At 47.6% G+C, this 25349-nt stretch overlaps 1 pseudogene; it reads left to right on the top strand.

Moving 5' to 3' along the window:
* The first annotated feature begins 1629 nt into the window (after nt 1-1629).
* On the top strand, nt 1630-19276 carry LOC144148218 (small ribosomal subunit protein uS5m-like; annotated as a pseudogene).
* The last annotated feature ends 6073 nt before the right edge of the window (nt 19277-25349 follow it).

The raw sequence follows: 25349 nt of genomic DNA on the forward strand, positions 1-25349 counted from the left end.
GCTCGCCTGGTCCTCCGTCGTTGATGGCGGCGCCGTCCACACGCTCACTCCGCAGGTGCGCGTCTCTTCCCCGTACCCTCCTCGTTCTCAGCAACAGCTGCGGCGGTGCGGGGGAGCGCGTCTGTGCGCGCATGCGCCGTAGCTATCCCATACCCTCCTCGCTCTCAGCAACAGCTGCGGCGGTGCGGGAGGAGCGCGTCTGCGCGCGCCTGCGCCGTAGCTACCCCGTGCGCCTTGTCGCTCTCAACAATAGCTGCAGCGGTGCGGCAGGGAGCGCTCGTGTGTGCGCGCATCCGCAGTAGTTACCCCGTGCGCTCCGTCGCGCTCAGCAGCAACAGCGGCAAGTGTACACGTGATAACGGCGTGCTAGCGGCGTGCCAGCTGCGTGATAACGGCGCGGGGGGGGGGGGGGGGCGTGGAAAGGTCGCGCGCTTGTGTACGGAAGTGTGCGCACGCGCGTCTCTCTCCTGTACTCCTCCCCCTCTACTGCGCGCGCTGTGTATATAAGCGGCGGAGGGCGCGCTCAGAATTCAGTCAACTGCGATCCTTGGTTGATGCTCGATCCACGTTACTCGTGTCCCACCACGGAGCTCCGTCGTTAACATACGCAAGGACGAGTGGTTGGTCGAGTACATGGGGACCCGCCACGGCCTACACTGCATCTCCACCACCTCCAACAACAACAACAACAACAACAACAACAAGCAACCCACCACCATCCACGGCAGTTGCATCGACCTCGTCTTCACCAGTTACTCCAACGGACGACCGCTGCTCAAAGATCCCTTGACAGTCCACTTTAGCGACCATAAAGCAGTCGTTCTCTCCACAGCACCAACGAATAAAAGAAATAATAATGACCACAACACCTTCACCTGTCCTTCCTGTGTCCCAAAATCACGAAACATTAAATAAGAATAATACAGACGAAACCCTCCCCACATCGGAACGGTAACCACAAACTACCCAATTACGCAACGTTCACGCATTACAATCACCCCTATGCGACGCATTTACTCGAGTTCCCCCCGTGGGAAGATGCGGGCGGGCGGCTTTTTTCTTTTTCTTTTTCACGCATGTGACGTCATTGTATTCTTCCTTTATAATTCCGCAAGCAATAAAATATTGCTTAGTTGATAGTCAGCTCTAGTGTCTGTGTCTTCTTCTTCGCTGACCTCGTTTAAAGCGCTGTTTTCCAGTTTAAATATGAACCAACTAGCCCAAACCCAAACTTTAGGTAAAAAATATTTCGATGGTAACTGCACAGCAACGTTGGAATTCTAGTACAATTTAGTTCTAATTTTTTTGTTGTTACTTAAAATTATTTCGACATTATTTAAGTTTTTGCACTCATGTTGTAATTTTCTAAGGCAAGCATAAGTTACTTTTTAGAAATCGAAACGAAAACACAAGTGTAACGCGGCATCCGGCAAACAAAAATGGCGGGGCTCGAAGCTTGTTCGGCAATTTGACCTTGCATTCTAGGAGGGGTGATACTGATTGCTTTGTTTAAAAGCATTCTATGACTAAAACTTCATATAAAGCATATAATTACACACGTTCCGTAATAGCATTAAGCGCCGCTGTGTTCTAGAAGTCCTCAACTGGAGGCAACGTCGCTAGACCCACATGGTCGTGGACATCCGTCGGCTTCTTCTCAATTTTCTGCTGGTTTGTGCTGATTACGTTTTATGGTTATATGTTTCAGCATGCCTCACGCAAGCGAAGGCACCAGAAGGTCTGCTGAAGTCCCCGATCGCTCAAGCAGTCCCCGCAGAGGCCGTCAGAAACACGAGCCTCTTCGTCAAACGTGAGTAGGAAGCGCAGCCCGGCACTAATCTCTTCCGCCGATATCGCTTCCACTTGTTGATTTTGTATGCATGGACTTCTGCCCGGGCTGGGACGAGCGTGCATTTTATTCATTTGGTAAATTCTCAGCGCGCTCGGCAATTAAGGGGAGACGGCTACGGCATTCTAGGGGGCCCAAGTAATGTCAGATAATAAATTTCCTACTGCTCAAAAAACACCTGCGCGTAGTGAAATTCAAAGTACGGCATCAGTTCTGTTAATGATAATGAAGCGACGTAGCAACGACAGAGTCCTTATTTTGTGCATGTCTGCTGCATTGACGTCATTCCGCTGCTGCGTTTCAGTAACGGCTGAGCAGTTGTGGAAGGGTGTGACCAGCGTAAGCAATGCCGGCTGCAAGAGAGGTCGGGCGTCGGGATCTTCCCGGAAGGTCGCCAAAGACTTGAACAGAGGACAAGTCGTCGGTGTTGGTGAGTTCGTTCATCAAAACAACACCGCGCCTACAGTTTCCCCGGTTAATCGCTCCTTTTGGTTGGGCAAATCTGTATTAAGTTCCTTTTACCACCTTTTTCTCCCAACGTCGTTCCTTCTGGTACATTTCCTTTCTCACTCTCGTGTGGTTATTTCTTTCATTATTGAAAGTGTGCGAAATCAGTGCCCTCACACGGAACGCATGTGCTGCCAGGAGGCAAGGTCTGGGTGGCACGCAAACTTCAGCTGAACTGCTTCGCAACACCACCCCTTTAAAACACATCTGCTGCCAAGAGACCTACTGGGTGGCACATCTTTTTGGTATGCCTGTATGCTCATTCAGGCCGGCACTCCGTTGCTTCACACACACAAAAAAAGAGTATCAGTGGTGTTGCTCTAGTGGCATATTTTGTGTGCTGTTTGAAAGTGATCTGGGCAAACCACACTGTTTGCAGTCGTGTCAAAATGAGTGTTGATCTCTGGGCCTATTAACGCTAGAAGAGAACTGACATAAAATTTCAACGCTGTAAAAAGTTTCCCTTGTATACGAAGATATTTCCCAGGAACTTTCAACAGTAACTGCTCAGTATAGCATATTTTAAATTTTAATCTTTGCACATACAAAAAGCCCTGATAAGACACCCTTTTGACATTGCCATCAGCATGACACGTTCAGGCATTGCCTCAAACTGCCAACGTCAGGGATCGCGTGGCCTAGCCAAGGCGCTGACTGCTGTTGGTGTGTGCTGCTGTGCCTTGTGCATTGCATCACAGTTTTGGGATGGACATTATGCTGCCCAGGCGCCTGCAACCACGGCCAATTTGAGTGCGCTTGCTCGCTCTATCGCATGCTTCCAGACCAGCCATGGTGTGGCGAGAACAGTGACATCAAGAGCGCCCTCCTGTCATGGCAGCAGCTTCAGTGTTAGTTTGGTCAAAACCGAAATTGACGCAGATAAAGGAGGCAGTAAATAATCATTCATGCTGCGGTTGACCATCTAATGTGGCATTCTATGATTGCAGGGCTGGTAGGCACCCATAGCAACAAAAAAAAGGTGACATGAAAGTTTCGTGTCAGTACTCTTTCTACCTGGTGATGTGCACAGGGAGGGTTTTGTGTTTTTCTGTTGCGCCTCTCTGTCAGCATTGCCCTTCTGAACAACCTGCCACTTATGATGTGATGCTCAAGCCTGGCTTTGGTGAACTCTTTAGCAGACTTCAGCACAAACAGAACTTAAGTCAGTGCCTGCACGCATAAATTGACGCTGCTGTGCAAACATGTATTTGCTAGCTTGCTGCCTGAGCAACCTGTGTAGCACCCCAAAACTGTGACAACTATGGACATTTATTGCAGGTTTGTGATTGCGTCATTTCATCATAAGGTTGTTATTCATCCTGTAACGTTTTCCCAGCGAACAAGCAAAAATATCCTACCTTGTGTGCACAGTGATAATGATTACCTGTGCTGCAGTGACGACAATCATGTTGCCCTAATTGCTTCAAACAGTGAGCCATGTACGCTACAGTTTGATTGTCCTGTCTGGTAACAGCACATTAGCTGCTTATGCGAGCAAACAATGTGGAATACGTACAATATGGGCCGCACAACAAGTCTTGGCAGCAGGTGTGCTTTCATGTGGTGACACACAGACCCAATGTACTATTTTGGTCACTGCTCGTGACAGTGCATAAGAGCCTTGTAACCGTGGTGCAACCTGTCGTGATAGATGCACCTCCACTACTAAAACTCTTGGTGAACTGAATTTAGTCGCAAAAGGACGTCCCACAGTCTTTCTTTTTCTTTATTGTTTATTTAGGACTGGCCTGTTGAAGTACAAAGTTTCCACAATTTATTAAAAGGAGCAGCAATGTACTGCTTTGTCATGGTAAATTCTCTTCCATTTGTAAAATGTCTTTATTTTATGAAGTGGTTGTGCACTGTGTGCTACCTGTGCGTTGCTTATGTGTTGTTCATTGTGACGGTCTTTCGTTTTATTGCCTCCCCTTTTTCACTCTTCCAAGTTGTCATGCCACGTGGCGTTGTTGGTGGTCTGACAAGTAGATGATAGATTTTCGGCATCCGTAGTTAACCCTTGCAACTCCCATCACGTCACGTGCTCTGTTGTGGATATCAGACTGGCTGCGTAGATTATAAATGCAGCAGAATTAAACTGACCGGGCTGGTGTAGCTGCAGACAGGTTCCGCGAGCACAGAACTGGGCATGGGCGGACAGCTATTAAGCTGCGCATGAGCAAACGTGAAAGGGAGAGGAGGGCGGCTGTCAGGGCTAGAAGTACCAGTAGAAAGCTACAGCAGGGCAGAGGACCAGCCCTGGTATGGCACCTGGCGTGCACGGGACCAGTTTTGTACCCGTCCTGGTTTTCCGCTGTGCTCTAACTCTCTCCATTGTACCGAAAAGAAATGACGTGCAATTCCCGTTCCAGGCAAGTTGAGCATGGTGTGGCCGGGGCTGAACGCGCCCATCGTGCGCGTCCGGGAGGTGGTGGAGCGGGTGCAGCTTCCGCTGGGCAAGAAGCGCGAGGAGCGCCTCATTCAGCTGCGCAACGCCAAAGCTGACCCCGCTCGAGAGGGGGTGGAGCGGCACCCGCACGCCTTGGCTCAGCATTGGGCCCCCGGACACCGTCGGAGACGGTGACGCCTAATATGCTGCTCCCCCGCCCGCAGTGGCTTCTTTCTTTTTTTCATCCCCTTGAACACATAATTTTGGGTTTGCAGGTTTTTCTTTAAACCAGAAATCACCGATTTTGATACAGTTATCTTGTATTCATAGATGTAAGCTTTTATTGGTATGCAGTGTGATGTTATGGCTTGTCCTTCAAAACTTGTGTGTGTGCGCGCGTGCGTGTGCGTGCGTGCGTGTGTGTGTAAAAATTTTTGTAAACATATACACTTAAACCTCGTTACAAGAGACACTCAAGGGACCCGGGAAACATGTCTCATGTAACCAAGTGTCTCTCGTGACAGTGTCTCTTGTAACGAGGTTTTACTGTAAAGTATACAGTATAAATTTCTAAAATTTTTATACACCATATAAATTTTTTATTCTTCTTTGCTTATGCAAGGAAAATAAATGTGACCAAGATCTACACATTCCCAGGAGTTAACACTGAAGTTGACCATTGTAGCATTTGTTTTTCTTTCGTGTGCAAACAGACTCTGAACTTATTTTCGTGCTCTGTGTTGCATTCTGCTTCTCGGTATTGATCGTTCCTTGTGAGAAGAAAAAAGTGCGATACAGTCGATCCCGAATTTATCGAACTCTAAGGGGATCGCAAAATAGTTCGATATATCGATACTTCGATGTATAAAACATTTTCTTTTGCATAGTATTTTCAAGGAGATGTTTGGACTGTTCGATAAATGCAATAATTCGATATATCTGGGTTCAATATATGCGGGATCGACAGTAAACGAGATAGAAAATTTTGCTTTGGTAATCGTGGTGCTTCGTTTGTAGTTGAAAGACACAGATTGAACTTCCTGGTAATCAGCAGCACAGATTTTCCTTTCGCAAACATTGCTGTGAGTGTATGCTTATTGCTGAAAATTATTTGCAAAATTATTTTTTGGTATTGTGGTCAGCTGAAATGCGCCCAGTAGGGGTGTAAATGCACTTGCGACTAGCGTGTAACATTGCAAGATTCGACATTGCTTTACGCTCATCTGTTGTATATGGGTTGTAGTGTAGGAGAAACATCAGCGTCCTATTTCACAGATTAAGCAACATGTGAAGGGTACAATATACTTGAGAAAGTTTGTGAGAGAGAAAATCACATTCAGTTAGTTGCTGTCAATACTTGGAACGGACACTTCTACTTCTACTTTGACACAATAGAATCTGCCTGAGAAGAGCTATGAATGAGTAGAAAAGCTTTTTTTTTGCTTTATACCTGAAACATAGCTTTGGCGCACACAAAACTCGAGCCACTTGGACAATGCAATTTGGACTTTTCATAGGGATAGGGGCTTTTTTGTACCACCATCCCCTGGTATGTCTGGCTTCCAAACATGGCCAAGGAAATTAAGTTTGTCGGCCTTGGTATGGTGCATTTTGGTTTCCCCAAAAGTCAGGTGCGTTGCTTCTTTCTTTTGCAGTAAAATGTGACACATTTGACACCATTGTTCTCGAGGTAAGAAGCAACTTTTGTTTGGCACGTTCAATTTCTCTCAGCATTAATATAGCGCAACGACGCATTTATTTAACCAGGGTCACTCTTTTCTTTTTGTTGAAAAAGGTAAAAACCAATGTTGTATTCCCAAAGAAAAAGGCAGGGAGGTAGGAGGGTTCAAAGCCACCCCCTTATTTGATTTTGCTTGACTAACCACTTAGTTAATCAGCAGCAGCTTGAAGCACACTGTCACTGATATAATGGCAAGCACGCTTCCACAACTCCTAATGGTGCTGTGCCATTTTTGGCACCACCAACTGTGCACTTGATGTCATTATGTTATTAGACTATACAGTACCAGCTGCTCTGGCTACAGATAGTAATTCCCCGCACGGGGCACCTTGAGTATTCATGGTGACGGTGAGCAGTGACACCGCGGACCCCGAGCTCCCAACATAAGCCGTGTCCAACCGTGGGGAGGTGTTTAAAGGTGAAGGGTAGAAGCCTTAAACGGTGGCCGTTGGAGCCTTGGTCAAGCTCCGGCCGATTGGCTCCCTGCCTGTCTACCAGGCAGGGAGCTCCGGGACCCCTTTGACTACCAGGGTAAGGCCAAAGAAGAAAGTACCCCCGTCTCCCTGCTTTTATACTATGCTATATGGCATTTTCAAACCCCCCCCCCAAGAAGTGATCGGCCCCCGAACAGGGGTTGCACCGAAGTTTCATTTCCTCCTCTTTGAACAACTGTCTTTCCAACAACTGTAAACAACTATTCCCGTTTTCTTGTAGTTGAGTCAACTGATACAGAAAGATCTGTCGCTTCATTGTCTGTCTTCTTGGTATCGAAGTTCCTGACGAGTATAATTGGTGAGGCGTACAAAGCCAAGAAACAAAGAACTGGGCAATTGCTGGCCGAAGTCACCAAGCAGCAGCAGGCAGAAAAACTCTTGAGCCAGACCCAAATCGGTGATCTTGACATCAGGATCACGCCCCACCGCAGCTTAAACAGCTCCCAGGGCGTGATCTCCGATCCCGATCTACTGAACGAAACTGAAGCCGACCTGCTGGAGGGCCTTCGAGGTCAGGGCGTAACAGGGGTGAGGCGCATAAACATACGTAGAGAGGACAAATACCTACAAAGCATCTTATCTTAACTTTTGACAGGTCGAGCCTTCCAGAATACATCAATGCAGGTTTTGTTCGATGTCCGGTCCGGCCTTACATCCCTAACCCGCGGCGCTGCTTTAAGTGCCAACGATTTGGGCATGGCACCAACTCCTGCCGCGGCCGACTTACCTGTGCAAAATGCGGCCAACATGACCATCCGTCCGAAAACTGCAACACCAAGAGTTGCACCTGTGCCAACTGCCAGGGGCCCCACGCAGCGTGGTCCCGCACTTGTGAAAAGTTTAAGCAAGAAAAACAAATCATAAATGTAAAGGTCACTGAGAACATCACCTTTCCAGAGGCGAGAAAGAGGTTCGCCTCTTTCCCTCTGGGTAGGTACGCCGACGCAGCTCGCCGGGGGGCGGAGCGGCGTCTGGTGTCCACAGGGACCCAGTTCAGCGAGTCTGACCTGGTCCCTTCCCCGCCCCCCCCCCCCTGGGTTGCCTCTGGCAGCCCAATTCGTTGCCACGCCGCTTGCTGATGCAGCAGCGGTTGTGGTGACAACCTCTTCTGTAGGGACCGGTGCCGCTCCCGCCTCTACCTCCCCGTCCTCCAGTGCGTTGGAGGGTGCCGACCGGATGGACACCGGGAGCTCCGCATCGGCTCCCACCGCCACCGCACCTCCCATGCCACCTCTGGTGCCCCGGACGCCCTCGGCGGTGGCGGCTCAAACGAAGGGCTCCCGAAAGGGGGCCAAATCCGGGGGCCTGGTCCGCCGGGCACCCTTCTGGCATCCGACGAGGAGATGGATGTCGCGCCGTTCCTGCCTGCAACGCAGCGCAAGGAGCGGCCTCCGATTTCCAAGCCGACAGAAAAGCCTAAGAATCCTAGAATAACAGCCCCGAAAGACGACACATGAACAAACACACACACACTCCAGTTATTCTTAAATTTAAATAATGGGAACAGAAAACATCATCCAATGGAACTGCAGAGGCCTCCTTAAAAATCTTGACGATGTGTATGAGATGCTGCATGCCAATCAGCCAAGTATCATGTGTCTCCAGGAAACTCACCTCAATTCTAAACAAACAAATTTCTTAAATAGGTACACGGTATTCAGAAAGGAGAGGGTTGTCTGCACACACTCTTCAGGAGGTGTGGCCATTATCGCCTGGAAATCATTAGCATGCCACCCTCTGTCTTTAAACACTGTCCTCGAGGCTGTAGCGATCCGTACGATAATATTTAATAGGTTGATAACGGTATGCTCCATTTACATCTCTCCTGATTTTGCACTTCTGAGCTCTGATTTCGAGGCACTGGTTAAAAAGCTGCCCGAACCATACATACTAACAGGCGACCTTAATGCGCACAACTCTCTTTGGGGCTCCTCCAGAACGGATGCCCGAGGTCGCCTGATAGAGAAGTTTCTTACATCCTCCGGAGCATGCCTTTTCAACAAAAAACAGCCTACATATTATAACTTAGGACCCAATACGTACTCGCATCTTGACTTGGCTATTGGTTCCGCAGTTCTATTTCCATGTCTTGAGTGGGGTGTTGGCACGGACCCATATGGTAGTGACCATTTCCCCACTTCATTAACGTATATAGGTATAGGCCCAAGCAGTCCATCTTCCCATAAAAGGTTTAATGAATTAAAAGCAAACTGGAGCACATTTACACAAACATCTCAACTACACCACACATCCATAAAACACCTACATGTGGAGGAAGCCGTCCAACTCGTCACGGCGCACATCCTCGACGCCGCCGAAAAGTTCATTCCCCAGGCCTCCAGTGGGTCCCGCACCCCAAGGAGGCCCTGGTGGAACGAGGACTGCAGGCGGGCGCGAGAGGCCCAGAGCAAGGCGTGGAGTGTCCTTCGCTGGTACTCCACGTCAGATAACCTCATTACTTTTAAACGGGCAAAGGCTTTTGGGAAGCGAGTGCGTCGTGAGGCGAAAAGAGAGACTTGGCGCACCTTCCTCACTTCCATCAACTCATACACTGACACACACAAAGTCTGGACACGAATACGAAAACTAAAAGGGCAACAGACACACAGCCTGCCCCTGGTTAGTACAACAGGGGACACACTGGAAGACCAGGCTAACACACTTGCACAACACTTCGAACACGTGTCCAGTTCAGCACACTACACAAACACTTTCATGAAACACAAAACATCTGTAGAAAAGAAGTCCCTGCGAGATAACAACAAGTCGCACACTTCTTGCAATTCTCTTTTTTCAATTCATGAGCTGAAAGTTGCTCTGAGCACATGTAAGCCTTCAGCTCCAGGTGCAGACAAAATCACATACACCATGATAAAACACCTACACCCAGACACTCTTGAAACACTCCTACATCTATACAACAACATATGGCTTTCGGGGCACATTCCTCGCTCTTGGAGGGAGGCCATAGTAGTGGCTTTCCTGGAGGAAGGAAAGGACCCTTCCTCTCCGGCTAGCTATCGGCTCATCGCCCTCACAAGCTGCCTGTGCAAGCTCCTCGAGAAGATGATAAACAGGAGACTCGTGTACTTTCTTGAGTACAATGGTCTTCTAGAGAGCTGCCAGGCAGGCTTCAGGGCGGGGCGATCCACCAACGACCAACTTGTCGCGCTCGAGTCCTATATAAAGGACGCTTTCATCCACAAGCAGTTTTGCACAACGGTGTTTTTTGACATTGAGAAGGCCTATGATACCGCTTGGCGTTACGGGATCCTCAGTGACCTAAGGTCTTTCGGTGTTTCGGGCCGTATGCTCAACACCCTTGCTAGTTATTTGTCCAAAAGAACGTTTCGCGTGAGAGTAGGTAGTGCACTCTCAAGAGTTCATGTGCAAGAAAACGGCGTTCCACAAGGTCGAGTGCTAAGCTGCACTCTGTTCATAGTTAAGATGAACTCCCTTGGGAAGGCATTGCCACCTACAATTTCTTATTCAATGTATGCACACGACATCCAGGTATCTTTTAAATCATGTAATATGTCCATCTGTGAGCGTCAAGTCCAGCTCGGTGTCAAAAAACTTGCCAGCTGGGCAGACAAGAACGGTTTTAAACTTAACCCAGAAAAAAGCACCTGTGTTGTCTTCTCCAGGAGGCCTGGGATCCACCCGAACCCAGACATTATCCTTAATGGCGTATCGATTCCTGTGAGGAAGGAACCCAAGTTTTTAGGTGTGGTGTTGGATGAAAGGCTTACGTTCATCCCTCACATTAAACAATTGAAACATAAATGTCTAAAGGCTCTCAACATTCTTAAAATCTTGTCCCACCAGTCGTATGGAACGGATAAGCTACTCCTGCTACGTATTTTCACAAGTCTAGTGGGGTCTAGATTGGACTATGAGAGTGTTGTGTATGGGTCAGCCACTAAAACAGCACTTAAAATGCTCGACCCAGTGCTTCACTTGGGGCTTCGCCTCTCTTGTGGCGCATTCCGTACGAGCCCTGTACAGAGTCTTTACGCAGAGTGTGACAAATGGTGCTTATCACACCAGCGAACCTATGTTGACTTGTTATATGCCTCTAAAATTCCATCAAGCCTCTCCTCTGAACCTAACCCTCTAACAGCATTGAAACTCCAGGCTACGAAACGACGGTGGAGTTTGCTGAGTTAGTTTTTCACAGTAGGAATCCACCCCCCCCACACACACACACCACCCCTGAGGCTCTTCACTCATAATAATGGGCACACTGAGACACGTTTGCGCTGCACTTTCTGCTTCAACATACACTGCACGATAAAAAAACCCATGTGATGCAACTTGCCCTCGTTGGCCCTCCTCTTTGCCCTCGTTGGCCTTGCGCCATTAAACACTAACCATCATCATCATACAGATAGTAATTGCGCATCCTCATAATTTGGTGTTAGTTTGTTCAAAAAAGTTTATAATTGGGATGCACATAGAAACAGATAGTGGGAAGGATGGGGTGTTACCTGTTCTGCTTACTTGCCCCAAGGAACTTGCAAGGCTGTCGCACAGGCAAGCGTCACGTTTTTCTTCGTTTCAAATATCCCGCCATGCGCCCCTTCCTTCTCCTGTTGCAGCTGCGGATAGTGACCCGAATGACGGGCAACCTGGGCCGAATGCGGTGCCACCGTGCCTTGGTGGTGGTCGGCAAGGTTAACTACAGTTAACCTTGTCTTGAAATCAATTGTGCTGGCATATTCTTCAAACCTCGAGATGACTGTGTGTTGGGTGCCAGGCCGCTCTGGCATCGGCGGAAATGAACTGGCGGATGAAATGGCCACCAATGCTGCACTCAGAAACACAGTCGACATGGCAACACTACCTTACACAGACCTCAAGCCACACATTAGACAACAACTCCGTAAAACTTGGCAAGCAGACTGGAGCGAACAGACAGACAACAAACTACACGTAATAAAACCACACTTGGGACAATACACTACTGACTCACACAACAGGCACATTGAAGTTACCTTAGCTAGGTTACGGATAGGCCATACGCATGTAATGCACTCCCACCTGCTCACGGGATCTCCAAGACCCCTGTGTAGCAGGTGTGGGGAGGGCCTATACGTAGTGCACATACTCATACAATGCAAGGCACTTGACACAACACGACACAAACACTTCAGAGAACTCTACAGACAACATATTCCCCTACATCCATCAATGTTTCTAGGTGACGATGCAATGGTTTCCGTGAAACGTGTGTTTGAGTATTTGTCAGACGTCAAGCTTTTAAACCTCCTTTCCTATCGCGCATAATCAAATCTGGCCCTATACACCAGCCATCACATTTATCTTTAATTGATTTTACTATGTTCGGCTTACACGTTGTTATACCTACCCTTGTGTGGTAATCACTTCTCTTTATTAAATAACCTCTTTGGCGCTCTTTGCCCTCGTTGGCCTTGCGCCATTAAACACTAACCATCATCATCATACAGATAGTAATTGCGCATCCTCATAATTTGGTGTTAGTTTGTTCAAAAAAGTTTATAATTGGGATGCACATAGAAACAGATAGTGGGAAGGATGGGGTGTTACCTGTTCTGCTTACTTGCCCCAAGGAACTTGCAAGGCTGTCGCACAGGCAAGCGTCACGTTTTTCTTCGTTTCAAATATCCCGCCATGCGCCCCTTCCTTCTCCTGTTGCAGCTGCGGATAGTGACCCGAATGACGGGCAACCTGGGCCGAATGCGGTGCCACCGTGCCTTGGTGGTGGTCGGCAACAGGAATGAACTTGTGGGTGCGTCTTGAGCGCTTTCTTCTCCTCCCTCTACTCAGCCTCAGCCACTCGTTGCTCATTCGTCCCCCCCCCCCCGAAGCCTTGCAAGAGGCAAGGCGAACGACGCAAGAGCGGCCCCGCGTGTGGTATGGGCGTCTTGATCTCTGGCATCCTTCTGCAGAACAGATTGTGTTGTCAGTTCTCTGGAGCTTTGCAGAAATGAGCCGTATCAAACTGTGCATGGGAGAGGCACGTTTCAGTGCTGTCCACTCGGGACTTGTGAATTTTTCCTCCCTCTCTCTCTCTCGCTCCCTCCTCCCTGTCTGCCTTGCTGGTGAATGCAGGCCAAGAATAGAGCCATACAGCGGCTGAGGTACATTGACAGGTTTGAAGGCCACACAGGCAAGTTGCATCACATGGGTTTTTTTATCGTGCAGTGTATGTTGAAGCAGAAAGTGCAGCGCAAACGTGTCTCAGTGTGCCCATTATTATGAGTGAAGAGCCTCAGGGGTGGTGTGTGTGGGGGGGGGGGGGGTGGATTCCTACTGTGAAAAACTAACTCAGCAAACTCCACCGTCGTTTCGTAGCCTGGAGTTTCAATGCTGTTAGAGGGTTAGGTTCAGAGGAGAGGCTTGACGAACGGTTCCCTTTGTTAGTGTAGGGATAGTGGGACTGTGCTGTGAAATGGGTAATCTAAGAGAATGCCTACCGCTATCCCTAGGGTGGGGAAAACAGGGTTTTCACTAATTAAGACATGTTGCGCACAGGAATATGTTTCCTGGAACGAACCAGTGTTCAGACTAACAGGAGTTGTGCAGATTAGCAGCGTGCACGGTTAAGCTGCTCCTACTTGTTTTCTATGGAAGCACAACGTTTACAAGTGTGGGTGATTGGGTGAGTACAGCAAGCACAGTGAACAGTTTGAGATGGGTGCATGAAAATGGACTTGTAAACTGTGACTAGCAATCTGCAGGCAGCACTGACTGGAGTGGAGGATGCCCTTATTTAGATAGTAGCCAGCACATAGGGGCATAAAACACTAGCTGTGAACAGACCACCCCAACCAGCGCCAACATCTTCACTGTTTTTCCCCCAGTGATTCATGGCCAGTTGAAGTAATTTTCAATCTGCACCTGAGTGCGGTTAATCAGCGCAACCCATTGCATTTCAGCCCTCGTGCAGGGCTTGCATGGAAGGAGGTTTGTGGGGATCTAGTTCCGATTACCGTATTTTGCGGTGTATACGTCGTGGCTTTTTCTAAAATTTTCGTTTGTTTGTCTTATCCACCGGTACGACTTTTGTACGGAATAAATTTGGTGCGTGGTGGCTGTGCATGGTCCACCCCCGAAAAGGCGCCTGTGTGCTGCGTGATGTCAGTGCACGTTAAGAGACACAACTGTATGGTATAAATGAATTAGTTTTTGTTAGCGAGTCAGAGCAATAAAGATCCGATGGTTTTGTCTAAATGTCGTCTGTAAGTACATGCCATCTGTGTGTATCAATAAAACATTTTTGAGGAGTTAGTTCTGCCTAGACTTTGGATGGTAGATGCACGTGCCTAGCAAGGCTTATCGGGGGATGTGTTCAAAGGCGGCGGCCGCTGTAACCACGTACTTTCGCCGCACTTTCTAACGAACTGACCGTCTTTGAGTTTACCTGATTAACAAGTGCGTTTTCTACAGTTGGTGCATCTTATACACTGGTGCAACTTGTATACGTTTTTTTTTCGGAAAAACTGCCATTTTGAAGGGGGTTCGACTTATACAACAGTGCGACTTATAGAGGGGAAAATACGATAATCTCTCTAGGTTTTTGGCTCTGCAATGGGAATTTTCCCAGTCTTGGTGGTACTCTTCACTGGGACCAATTGGCGATTTTAAATTACCTCTCAGCTCAGATAATGCGGCTTGCAACGTATGTGGGTGCATTCCCATGTGCACGAATACAGTAAAACCTCGTTGTAAGAGAGACTCAAGGGACCTAGGAAATGTGTCTCTTGTAACCAGGGTCTCTTGTAAGCAATGTTGCTAACATGGGGAACATAGGAAAACCGACCAAACCGTCTTCATTTGAATGTCTCTTATAATCAAGTGTCTCTTGTAACAGTGTCCCTTGTAATGAGGTTTTACTGTACCTACATTCATCGCCAATCTTGATATCCTGGAATTTACACTACTTCGTCAGTTCTCTTTTTAAGAGCACTCCTGTCTATGCTTTGTTTGCTCATGACCTGACAAGGGCCCCTTGCACTGTCCTTTGCAGTGTTGCTGAGACCTACTAGCTGTGTGTACGGTTTGTAGCCAGTCTCTCTGCTCAAGATCACGTTGTTTTGGCGAATTCTCTTTGGAATCTTGCCTTTTTTGTATCAAATGGCACAACACTGCTCAAGCAAAAAAAAACTGCCCTGAGTGCGATTTTAACTTGTGACCGCCGAGACAACCCAACGTTACGGGCAGCATGCATTAAGGTGAGAGCTACTACACTATTGACATGAGAAGCGCGCACGTCAGGAAGCTGCGGCCATCGCTCGTGTACTTTTACAATGCCAAATGCATCAGCCCGAACCGGCCAGCCAAGCCCTCTCCTTCTACTCTAGCCGCTCTCCCCCAGTTGCTAGCCTTCCTAGCGCTGTAGTCATGTGACCGGTTCATCTTCGGGCGACGCGTGGTGGAAAGCGGCAACGTTGGCAAAACGTGCTCCACCACGAGTCTGAGTTTTCTACTGCTGGTGAGAGCGCAGCTACTTCGGCAATCTCAACCATCGGTTGACTTGGCAACCAGGCACAAGGTACTTTCGAATTCAGTTACGGTCAGGTGATCCTGCTTCAGCTCGGGGCCCCGCCTTACAACATGTGGGCACTGCAGGCGAACCACTCATTCACATTGAGAAGCGTGCAATGCGTTTGGCATTGTAAAATACAGGGGGCGATGCTGTGGCATAAAAGCCGCTTCAAATTTGTGACCCAGAACTATGGCGTGTTTGCCTAAATTCTAATAATCCCAGAGCTTTAACCGCAAACCTACTGTTGAGCGCTTCTGCAGTAAGCCAAAAGGGAGCATATCTAATAAACTAAACAACGTTAACAGCATTGTTCATTAGAGGAAACAGGAAAGCCATTGAACTGTGTGGTGGGACTCGGCACTCTGTCACTTCTCGCTAGTCATTTTTGCGCTTGATATGTAAATGACGGGTTGGTTTTAAGTTCCCACTACTCAAAGTTCCCTCGATAAACGTGTTTATGTAGTAAATTCTGATTTTAAGCTTTCGGTCATGTATCTCGTCAGGTCAGAAGTTTTATGCTTGCGCAAGTCACATTAGAGGCTACGTCAGATAGACGTTGGCAAACTTGTGCGAGAATACCGGCTAGCAAAGCGACAGTTTATACCCGTGCGAAGCAACGTAAGCAGTTTGCAAATACCCAGTTTACTTTAAACGTGGCTAATTCTGCGTGCGCCACTCGCCCGCATTGTTAACTGAAAGTTTGACCTTGTTGATCAGTCGTATCAGAGATGAGACATCTCCCGTTCAGTTGCAGGGCGAGTTTCATCACGGTGCCGATGTTGTAGCTTTATCTAACCCTTTGTGAGCCTGCTCTGTGCCGACATGTTGTGCAGACGAGATGGAACTGTGATTGGCCGCTTAGTGAGACGTCACTTCACGATTCATGAGTTAAGGAGGAAAGCTTCGGTGAAACCGTAAGTGCATTTTTTTTCTATTTACAAATATCGGGCAACAAAACAGGTATGCATTGTTTGTTTATCAAGGTTCCACAGTTACAAGTACCCACAAAACACATTTTTTTTTTGGGGGGGGGGGAATCTCTTCATGACTCCTTAAAGGGGGAGCCACCCATTAACCTCCCTATGGCACTTACTACTTCATGACCGACGAGTCATCGTGCACCAATAGAAAAAGTTTTACAAATACACATCAATGTTCAGAACGGCCTAGTTTGCTTATTTTAGAGATATGTCTTTTCTGTACTCAAATAAACAAAAATAAAACTCTCGTTTGCTAGAAAGCTAGTACCATCTAGTGAAAGCTACCATCTAGTGAAAGCTAGATGGACCAAAACGTTTTTCTTTATTACTTTTTATTTCAGTAAAGAAGTGATATATTTCTTAGAGAAGCAAACTAGGCCGTTGTAAACATTTGTATGTAGTATTCATAAACCTTTTTGTATTGGTACTCGGGGCTTTTTGAGCCCGTGGGTCATGAATTAACAAGTCCCATAGGAATGTGATCAGGTGAGTCCCCCGTTACAGACCTGGCTTCACGCGCCATCGCCGATTTACATTTCTGCATGCGTGTTTTGTCGCGGCATGCAAAGAGGTGTCCTGTTGTTTGCGCTGGCTCATAAAAATGCAGCCACTTGCTGTTTGTTGTGAGGGCTGTCTCCTAGACACCCCTTTGATTACACCTGGTAAGTCGATGGTTAAGCTGTGATCTTGCCTGAGCAGCCCTGTGAGCCAAAGTAGAGGTGTGCCTGGTTGGACTGGTGTGTGCGCAGTGCGCTTTACTGCGTTTTCCAGTCGGGAAGGTTGCTGCTCTTGGAGTTGAGTCGGTGACACCATGTCCCTTGGAGTTGAGTCAGTGACACCATGTGACACCATGGTGGGTGCGCATGCAGCGCACCCACCAGCACCCGGCGGACGAGAAACGGCTCCACCTGGTAGAGTTCAAGGACGAAACGAACAACTACCCGCGAATGGTGGCCTCGCCCCGGGAGGGATGCCGCACTGCCGCCGAGATCAGCACCAAGGAGGAGCTCGACTACGACCAGGTGGTTGACAGGGGGCTGCTGATCAAGGTGCGTGCATGCGATGTCTCTGTCAAAGGTATCTGGGCTGCGATATTCCGTTCCAGAGTAGGTTCAAGCTAGGCACTTCCGGTACAGCGGCAGAATGTCCAGTTCGCAATCTCTCGTGTTATTTCACTGTAGGCACTTGCTAATCACACTGTCATAACATAGTAGCGCCTTATTTTTTATTTGAAATTCTATTAGCTCCAGCTGAAATGCCACAAAACAGTTTCAATAAAAAGTCAGGCTGGCATCAGCTAATCATGCAAGTATTGTGTAACAAGTGAAGTGCTAAGAGTAGCAGTGGAGCGCTCACTTCGGCTTCTTTTTTTTTCTCAATATATACCATATTTTGAAATTGGCATTCTTGTTGTCTTGATTGTACTTCTAAAGGACATACTAGTATGTGCATATTCGTGAAGAGTAAACCGGTGAATGAGCTTGCTAATGTGGTGTTGAAAGCACTTGCATTGCACCAAAACCTAAACTTCTTTTGTTCAATAGTGACAGTTGCAGGCCTCGGTGATGTAAGATTGTTCAAAGTGGGACTGCCAGCGAAACAATAAAAATTTGTCATTTTCACACCAGGATGGCTGCTTCTCTCTGGCAGGTACCAATAGTTGGTACACAATTTGTCAACATTGTCTGGGCCACACCAGATTTTTCTGGGCCACAATGAATTCAAAGCACTATCTTAACATTGAGCCATGACCCAATTATTTGATGATGATAAGAAAATGGTCGCTTAATCCAGGTGTCTGGCATTAAGCGTTTCTTTCTCACTCAAGACGTAAGCATGTATTCTGGGTTTTTTGTAACTTTTGGCATGGCCTATAAACATTTGACAAGGACTGTACATGAGAGCGAACAGTTTGGGGGCCTAAGTCGGCTCGACTACTGGTTGAAAATAGACGCCTCTTAGTGCTCGCAGATAGAAACAATAGGGTCTGCTCGTTTGAGCTGGTAGGTGTAAAACATTGCAGCAGAACAAATTGATGTGGTCGTTAGTACGCTGGCTGAGAACCTTTGAACACCCAGCAAGACGAGTGAAATATCTTGGCCAAATTTCTGCGCTATAGTAGTATTTTTTGCAACTGACTGCTGGTTGCCGCTGACGAATCTCAGAAATTTATTCTCAGCAGTTCTGTTGCCATTATGGCTTGGAAGGAAGCCTTGCCTTTGTTGGTTGAGGCAAATTGAGGCTGAGGACTTTGTAGGTTTAGTTTCAGTTTATTATTCATAATAATAGTATGCACAGGTGGAAAACAATATATGGAAAGGGATCCCAGATTCTAGCACTGTAATGGGGCCCTTTGTGACTCAGTGAGCAGAAGAAAACAATTTTAAGGCAGTAGTGAACAATAAGAACAGTGGGTTATTCAAGGAATGCAAGGAAATGATAAAAGGAAACAATCTGTGAGATACACATGAGATACACTCACACACGCCCTCCCTCTCGCCACCAGCCTTGGTGACGAGAAGGAGGGCGTGTGTGAGTGTTGTTGGTGTAACATGGTCTCTGCTCCCTTGGTGTACCTCCAGCCGCGACCCAAGCGAGAGCCCTGGTACATCAAGGGTGACCCGGTTGGATGGGAGAAGCACCTGCGCAAGACGGACCCGTACCGCAACGCCTACGAGACCTGGCTGCACCTGTTCCACCAGTACGGCAAGCTGTGCAACTTCCTCAACCCCGACGGATGGGACTATGGCAAGGGGGCGCAGGTGGCGGGAGAACAGGAGGCCTAGGGGGGCTGTGAATCTGCCCGTCAGCTGTTGGATACCAAGTGGCTTCCCAGCGATGTGGATTCTATGGTTCCTGTCAAGTTTTGTTGGATTCCCCCATGGCTTTTGTGTGCCACGGTCGGGGTTCTTTCCTTTTTTGTCAGTCCGGCCATGGCTTGACAGTCGAAGACACCAACAGCTGGTGCTGTGAAACAATAAAGGTCGTAGGATTTTCACTGCACGTCGCCGATTGATTTGGACTCCCACACTCCTTTTCTTCCATGTGTCATGGTAGTACATACCAGTGGATGTCCAATGAGCGTGTCTGACTCGCTGTGACATTTTTGAGTAACCATCAGAAAAAGAGGGGCATCAGGCATTGGGGAACTGAAATTAAATTTCTATTCCCCACCGAGCAGGTGGAACTAGTAGGCTTTTGTTTAGGCTCCTTTTCAACTGGCCACGCTGGTACGTCACAGTGAGGTAGACATGCTCATTGGGTGGAGTGTTGAAAGTCGTGTATACTTGAGTATGAGTTGAGAACGACAAAACGAGTGCGAGATGGGCCATGCCACAGGGGACACACAGTGCAAGCATTTGGGGCTTCACGTCCCACAGGTGTAGTGTCCAACTTGCCCTGCAACAAGGCTGACGGCCACGGACGACACAAAACCACACGAGGGGGTGGTTAAGAGCTGCACTCTCAAAATTTCAATATCCTTCGTAATGATGTGCAAGACGGTAATACTATACAGCTCGTTAGTTTGTTCATAATTAATACCACTCGGCGGTCTCTTCAAGCAGGTAGATTACTCTTTTTAAACAGCTCTACTACCATAGAAAAAATGGGGAGGATACAAATAGATGCTTTGATGGCTGCACGGATTAACTTGCACATAAGTGAGCTGCCAGTACCGCATAATGGGAGTGATGACTGGCAGCTATGGGGCAGTTTTGGAGTGTACCCGATTTTAGTGTGCACGTGAGGTTTTTGAGGCTCATTTTCCCCAAACAATGGTGCACTAGAATTGTGTAATAGGGTGGTGCTGAGATTAGTTGAGCCGCTTTGTCACAAACAGCAGACTGCGTGGGTAAAAACAAAGACACTGGTGTAAATCAAACTGCTATAATTTTAATGAAGGAAGTTTAAAATGGTCATTGATCACTGATCAAATATGGTCCAGCAAAGCTATCGTATCATAGTCGCCCACCGATCCTCTCGCCGTTGGCCGGCCGATTCCCTTAAATGGATACTGAGTATTTGCATGGCGCAAATGAATGCAGTGCAGGCAATTCACTGACTCCCCACGTGAGCGGGCGAATCATCATTGTTCCCCTCGGAGCCGGAATATTTTGTGACAACCACCAATGCATACAGCCTGATTACTTCTTTGACCTTTGGTAACAGTTGTCGTCACCATATGCCGATCCCCTGAGCAAGTATGTGTGGATTGAGAAGGTGGCAAAGTCACTTCACCCACTGCACACCACGGTAAGGAGTGGGTGAATCGGCACTGCTTGTCCTAAATCTTGAACTCTTGATGGTTGTTGTTGATGTTGACGGGAAAGAAGTCCACTCCTCCCCATCAGGTGTCAGAACGAAATGTCTTTTGTTCCAATTTCTGTTTCGTTCCACAAATAAAAGTTCCATTTGGTTCGGCGCCGTAATGAAAACATAATGGTTCGCAACGGTTTATAAAGGTTTCTTTGGCACAAAAAAAAATAATTGAGGTCAATGAGACAATGCTTAAAGGCATTGAGAATTATGAAATGATTTTAGGAAAGATAAAGTGGTGCTTAGTAATTTTTTTAAATATATCAACAGCACACAAAAAATCCGAGGACACTTGAGCACTCCTCATATACCTCTCGATAGTGCCTTGTTGCTGCAAATGACATGTACTACAAGTTTCCACCTCTTCTTTTTCCCAAAACTGCATGACGGCAGTTCTCAACCCTGCCACCCTGGTTTGATTGAGATGCTGTCGTAGATAAAAATCCTTCAGCACTATTTATTTTGGGGTGCCCCATTGGGGTGAAATACACAATTGTTAGGTGCGAACACTCCTCGCTATCAGAAAACCAGCGTGCTGCACACATACACTTTATTCTTGAGTATTCCGCTTTGGTCTGGTACCCAAAAGCTAGAAGTCTTATAAATAAATTTGAGGCAAATGAAAATCTCGCTCTGTGCTTTGTTACTAACATGTATTGCTGCAATAATATGGTTACAAGTTTAAAATTCTCTGCCTCATGGAACACTGTAAAACACCTGTGCTTAGTATATAAACAAATTGTATGATGGGAGGTAGTGAAGGGCCAACCTTTTGCACCCCCCCTCCCCACAGGCACATCCATAATGAACTGATAACAATCAGAGAATTGGCAAGTATACATAACGCACCTCCACATTCCAAGCGTCTCTTTGTAGAAACTATTAACCATAGGAATGCCGTGCCGAACACAATTATTTCTGACCCTTATGAAATGTTTCCTGCTGCGCTCTCGTCCCACTCGTGTACAAGTGCAACAGGACTTGTAGCTGCGTCCATCGAGTTTGCCACTGCAATCTGATTTTTTCATTTCTCAAGCTTGATGCCAAACATTGTATTAAGTGCACTTTATAAGCGACCCCAAACCATCCACCGCCGGCGGCGGCGGCGTCCGCAGTGCTCCTCTATATTTAAAAAAGAAACAGCATCCGGCGCCAGGTTTCGATCCGAGGACTTTGCGGGCCGCAGCCCGACGCTCTACCGAATAAGCCACGGACGCGACGCTGATATCGGTGTCAGTAACGCGCCTTATATCTTTAACGCATTCAAACTACGTCGTCAGCGGCGTGCGTTGGCGACTCAGCGGCGTTATAGCGGCTTGATAACTGCGTGGTGTACACGTGATACTACAAACCCGATGGAAGAGATGGAAGAGAAGGCGGCGAGGCGGTGGGCTGCGGGGGCCGAGCGCAAGCGCCGCAAGCGGGCCGACAACCGTGCATTCGCACTTTCACATTCTCCCCCTCGGGGAAATGCGGGGGAATTTTTTTTTTCATCTTTAGGTCGTATGTCTTGTTTGAGAATATTTGTGCAACAATGACATAAAGCTAGTGTAGATATAATAATAAAATATAAATAAAGGAATAAATAAATATGGTCGCGACACCTGTGCCGCAGCCAGATGCGTCCAGCAATCACGCGGGGAGCTCAGCAGTACGCCTATCGACACAGATGGAAAGAGTCTGGAAGCAGGCAACAATGCGCCAGCGAGACCAGGGTTGCCAGATGTGGCTACTTTACGCCAAACTGGCTACTTTTAGCAGGCCGCAGCGACAAAAAAAAAGCGCTGGCTACTTGGCTAGTTTGTGGCTATTGTTCTGGCGCTAGTGTCAACAGCTACCGTATACGCTAAAATACGTGAAAACATTCACAAAATAAGTGGCGTCTATTTATTCTGCAAGCAACGGCTTCATCGGAGTACTGATGACTGTGCTCTCTTTATTCCTAAAGCATTTGGCGGCATGACAGCAAGGTTCGGCAACATTGTAACACAGTTTGTGCAGTTTCTTTGTGTTTCTTTCTGGCCTCGTTTTGTTTTGCCGGACCAATGCCGGTTGCGGCGTGCACGTGCAGCTGGAAGTGATACACTGGCATACACCATACACTGGTGACGGCTTCTCCATGGGCAAGAATGCCACTGCACGGAGGATGTTTCGGCAGCAGTGGCTGCAGGACCCCAACCTAAAAGGTAAGAATGTTTTGGAAAGGTTAATGTCGCTTTTCAGTTGTGCAACAGGTCGGTATTTTATCGCGAAGCGTTTTCTCCTGCTCCTTATGCTGTTCCTGTCTGCCGTTGTTGTCGGGCTTCTCTCTGAGGAGGCTCAGTGGAAATTTCCGTACGTCTATACTCGAAAATCAGTTGGGTGCCAAAGTTTAAAACGTTTTATGGTGCACAGAAAGGCTGGCGGCAGGAGCTTTGTGGGGAGCTGGCGGTTAGTTGGAGGTGGGTGATTAAAAATTAACGAGAACTTTTCGTCGTGATGGCTTCTGTGGTTCCGATCGAATATATATTGCGATAGCAACGAGCATTGCAATGTTTGGCACTTCGTTTTATGAGCTGCATGGGTACACCAAGTTTATTTACCTGTAAATTCAGGCATACAAGAGAGACCAGACACACGTAAACATACTCCTAACGCTTATTTTTATTCAAACATAGCTTGAATTGACGTGACTTTCCAGCAAGGTTCTTGTATAGAAAAGGAAAATAAACTGATTGAGTGATTTACTGAAACGCTAGCATTGTGCTGAAAGTGCGTACTTTACCTTTTGTGCAGACTGGGTTGCCCCTTCAGAAAAGGGTGAAGCATTCGTGCGATGCAAGATTTGTTCCTGCGACATACGGGCACACTGCGCCGACCTGACTAAGCATGCTGAAACAAGGAAGCACCGCACAAGAGTTGCACCTAAGGACCAGCACCGGTTGCGAGATGTCGTCGCGTCTGTTCTCGCGGTTGAGGAAGAGCAAAAAAGATGCGCTCTGAAAATTGCCCTTTTCACCGCTTGCCATATGTCAATAAGATGTGTGGATGAGCTTTCGGATTTACTGAAAGGAGAGCTCAAGTACAACCTCGTGATGCACCGAACCAAGTGTACAGCACTTATTACAGGAGTCCTAGGACCATGTTTTGCCGAATATTTGCGCAAAGACATTTCAACGAAGCCATATTCGCTACTGGTCGATGAGTCGACAGATATTTCAGTCAGAAAGCTTGTGTGTGTGTCAGTACGCTACTACAGCCCAACTGCAAAGAAAATAACCACTACTTTTCTGCACTTGGTGGAGACGGAAGATGGAAAAGCTGATACCATTTACAATGCTGTGCATCTGGCACTGCGGGAGGGCGGGCTAAGCCCCAAAGACTGCGTTGGACTTGCAACGGATGGCGCAAACGCCATGTGTGGCCGCAATAATTCTCTCTGGAAGAAAATGAAGGATGAGAATCCTTCCATAACGCTTGTGAAGTGTGCATGCCACTCATTGGACCTTGTTGCTTCAAAAGCAATGGAGGCAATGCCAGGGTGCCTGCAGTTTATGGTGCAAGAAACGCATAATTACTTCGCCCACAGCAGCTCACGGCAGGCCGCGTACAGAAACCTGTACAGCAACGCAGCTCAGGAACAAACTGAACCTTTGAAGATTCTTTCACCTTCTGCCACACGGTGGCTAGCAATTGCTGACTGCATAGAGCGGATACTAAGCCAGTATGATGTTCTAAAGATGCATTTCACGAATGTGCCGGACAAGGCCTACAGCGTGCGGCTGCTAAAAGAGATGTACAATGACGAGAAGAACCGCGCGTATCTTCTGTTTCTGGAGCCGCTTCTCACTGACCTCAAAAGAGTGAACAAAATGTTCCAAGGTGAGGACGTGGACCCACTTGGAATTTTCGAAGAGCTGCAGAAGCTGTACAACCGCCTTCTCGCAAGAATCTTGAAGCCATCCGTGGTTCGACAGCATGACGAAGCGAGCCTGTGCGACCTGGACCTGGTGAACCTCGAGTCAATATATTTAAGCGTTGATGATGCAGATTTCGGTAGCAGCTTCAATGACCATATTAATGAACTGCATCTCGCCAGTGAAGAGCGAATGTTGTATAAACAGCGTTGTTTTGCCTTCCTCAAGGCTTGTGCCTCTGATCTTCAGAAACGTCTTCCGAACACTACATCATTGGTCAGGAAGCTTAGAGCCATTAGCCCATCATCTGTTTTAGGACGAAATGCGATGAAGGCTTTGAAAACCTTGCCAAAAGACGTGTTTAGTTGTCCTGAGCACCGCATTGAGGAACAAGTACGGCACCTTCGACAAGTTGACGATGTTAATGCAGACATGCCAGCTATTGAATTCTGGACCAAAATATACGCCTACCGGGATGTGTCAGGTGCTAATCCAATGCAAGACATTGCAGACAGCGCAATGAAGCTCCTTGTTCTACCTATATCGAACGCCGAAGCAGAAAGGGTGTTTTCAGCCGTCGCTCTCACAAAAAGTGACTTGCGGAATAGAATGTCCCACGACCTACTCCTCGCGATCCTCAGAATCA

The sequence above is a fragment of the Haemaphysalis longicornis genome, unplaced genomic scaffold (assembly GCF_048455015.1).
Source record: "Haemaphysalis longicornis isolate Haplotype H1 unplaced genomic scaffold, Haemaphysalis longicornis Haplotype H1 scaffold_8, whole genome shotgun sequence".
NCBI lineage: Eukaryota > Metazoa > Arthropoda > Arachnida > Ixodida > Ixodidae > Haemaphysalis > Haemaphysalis longicornis.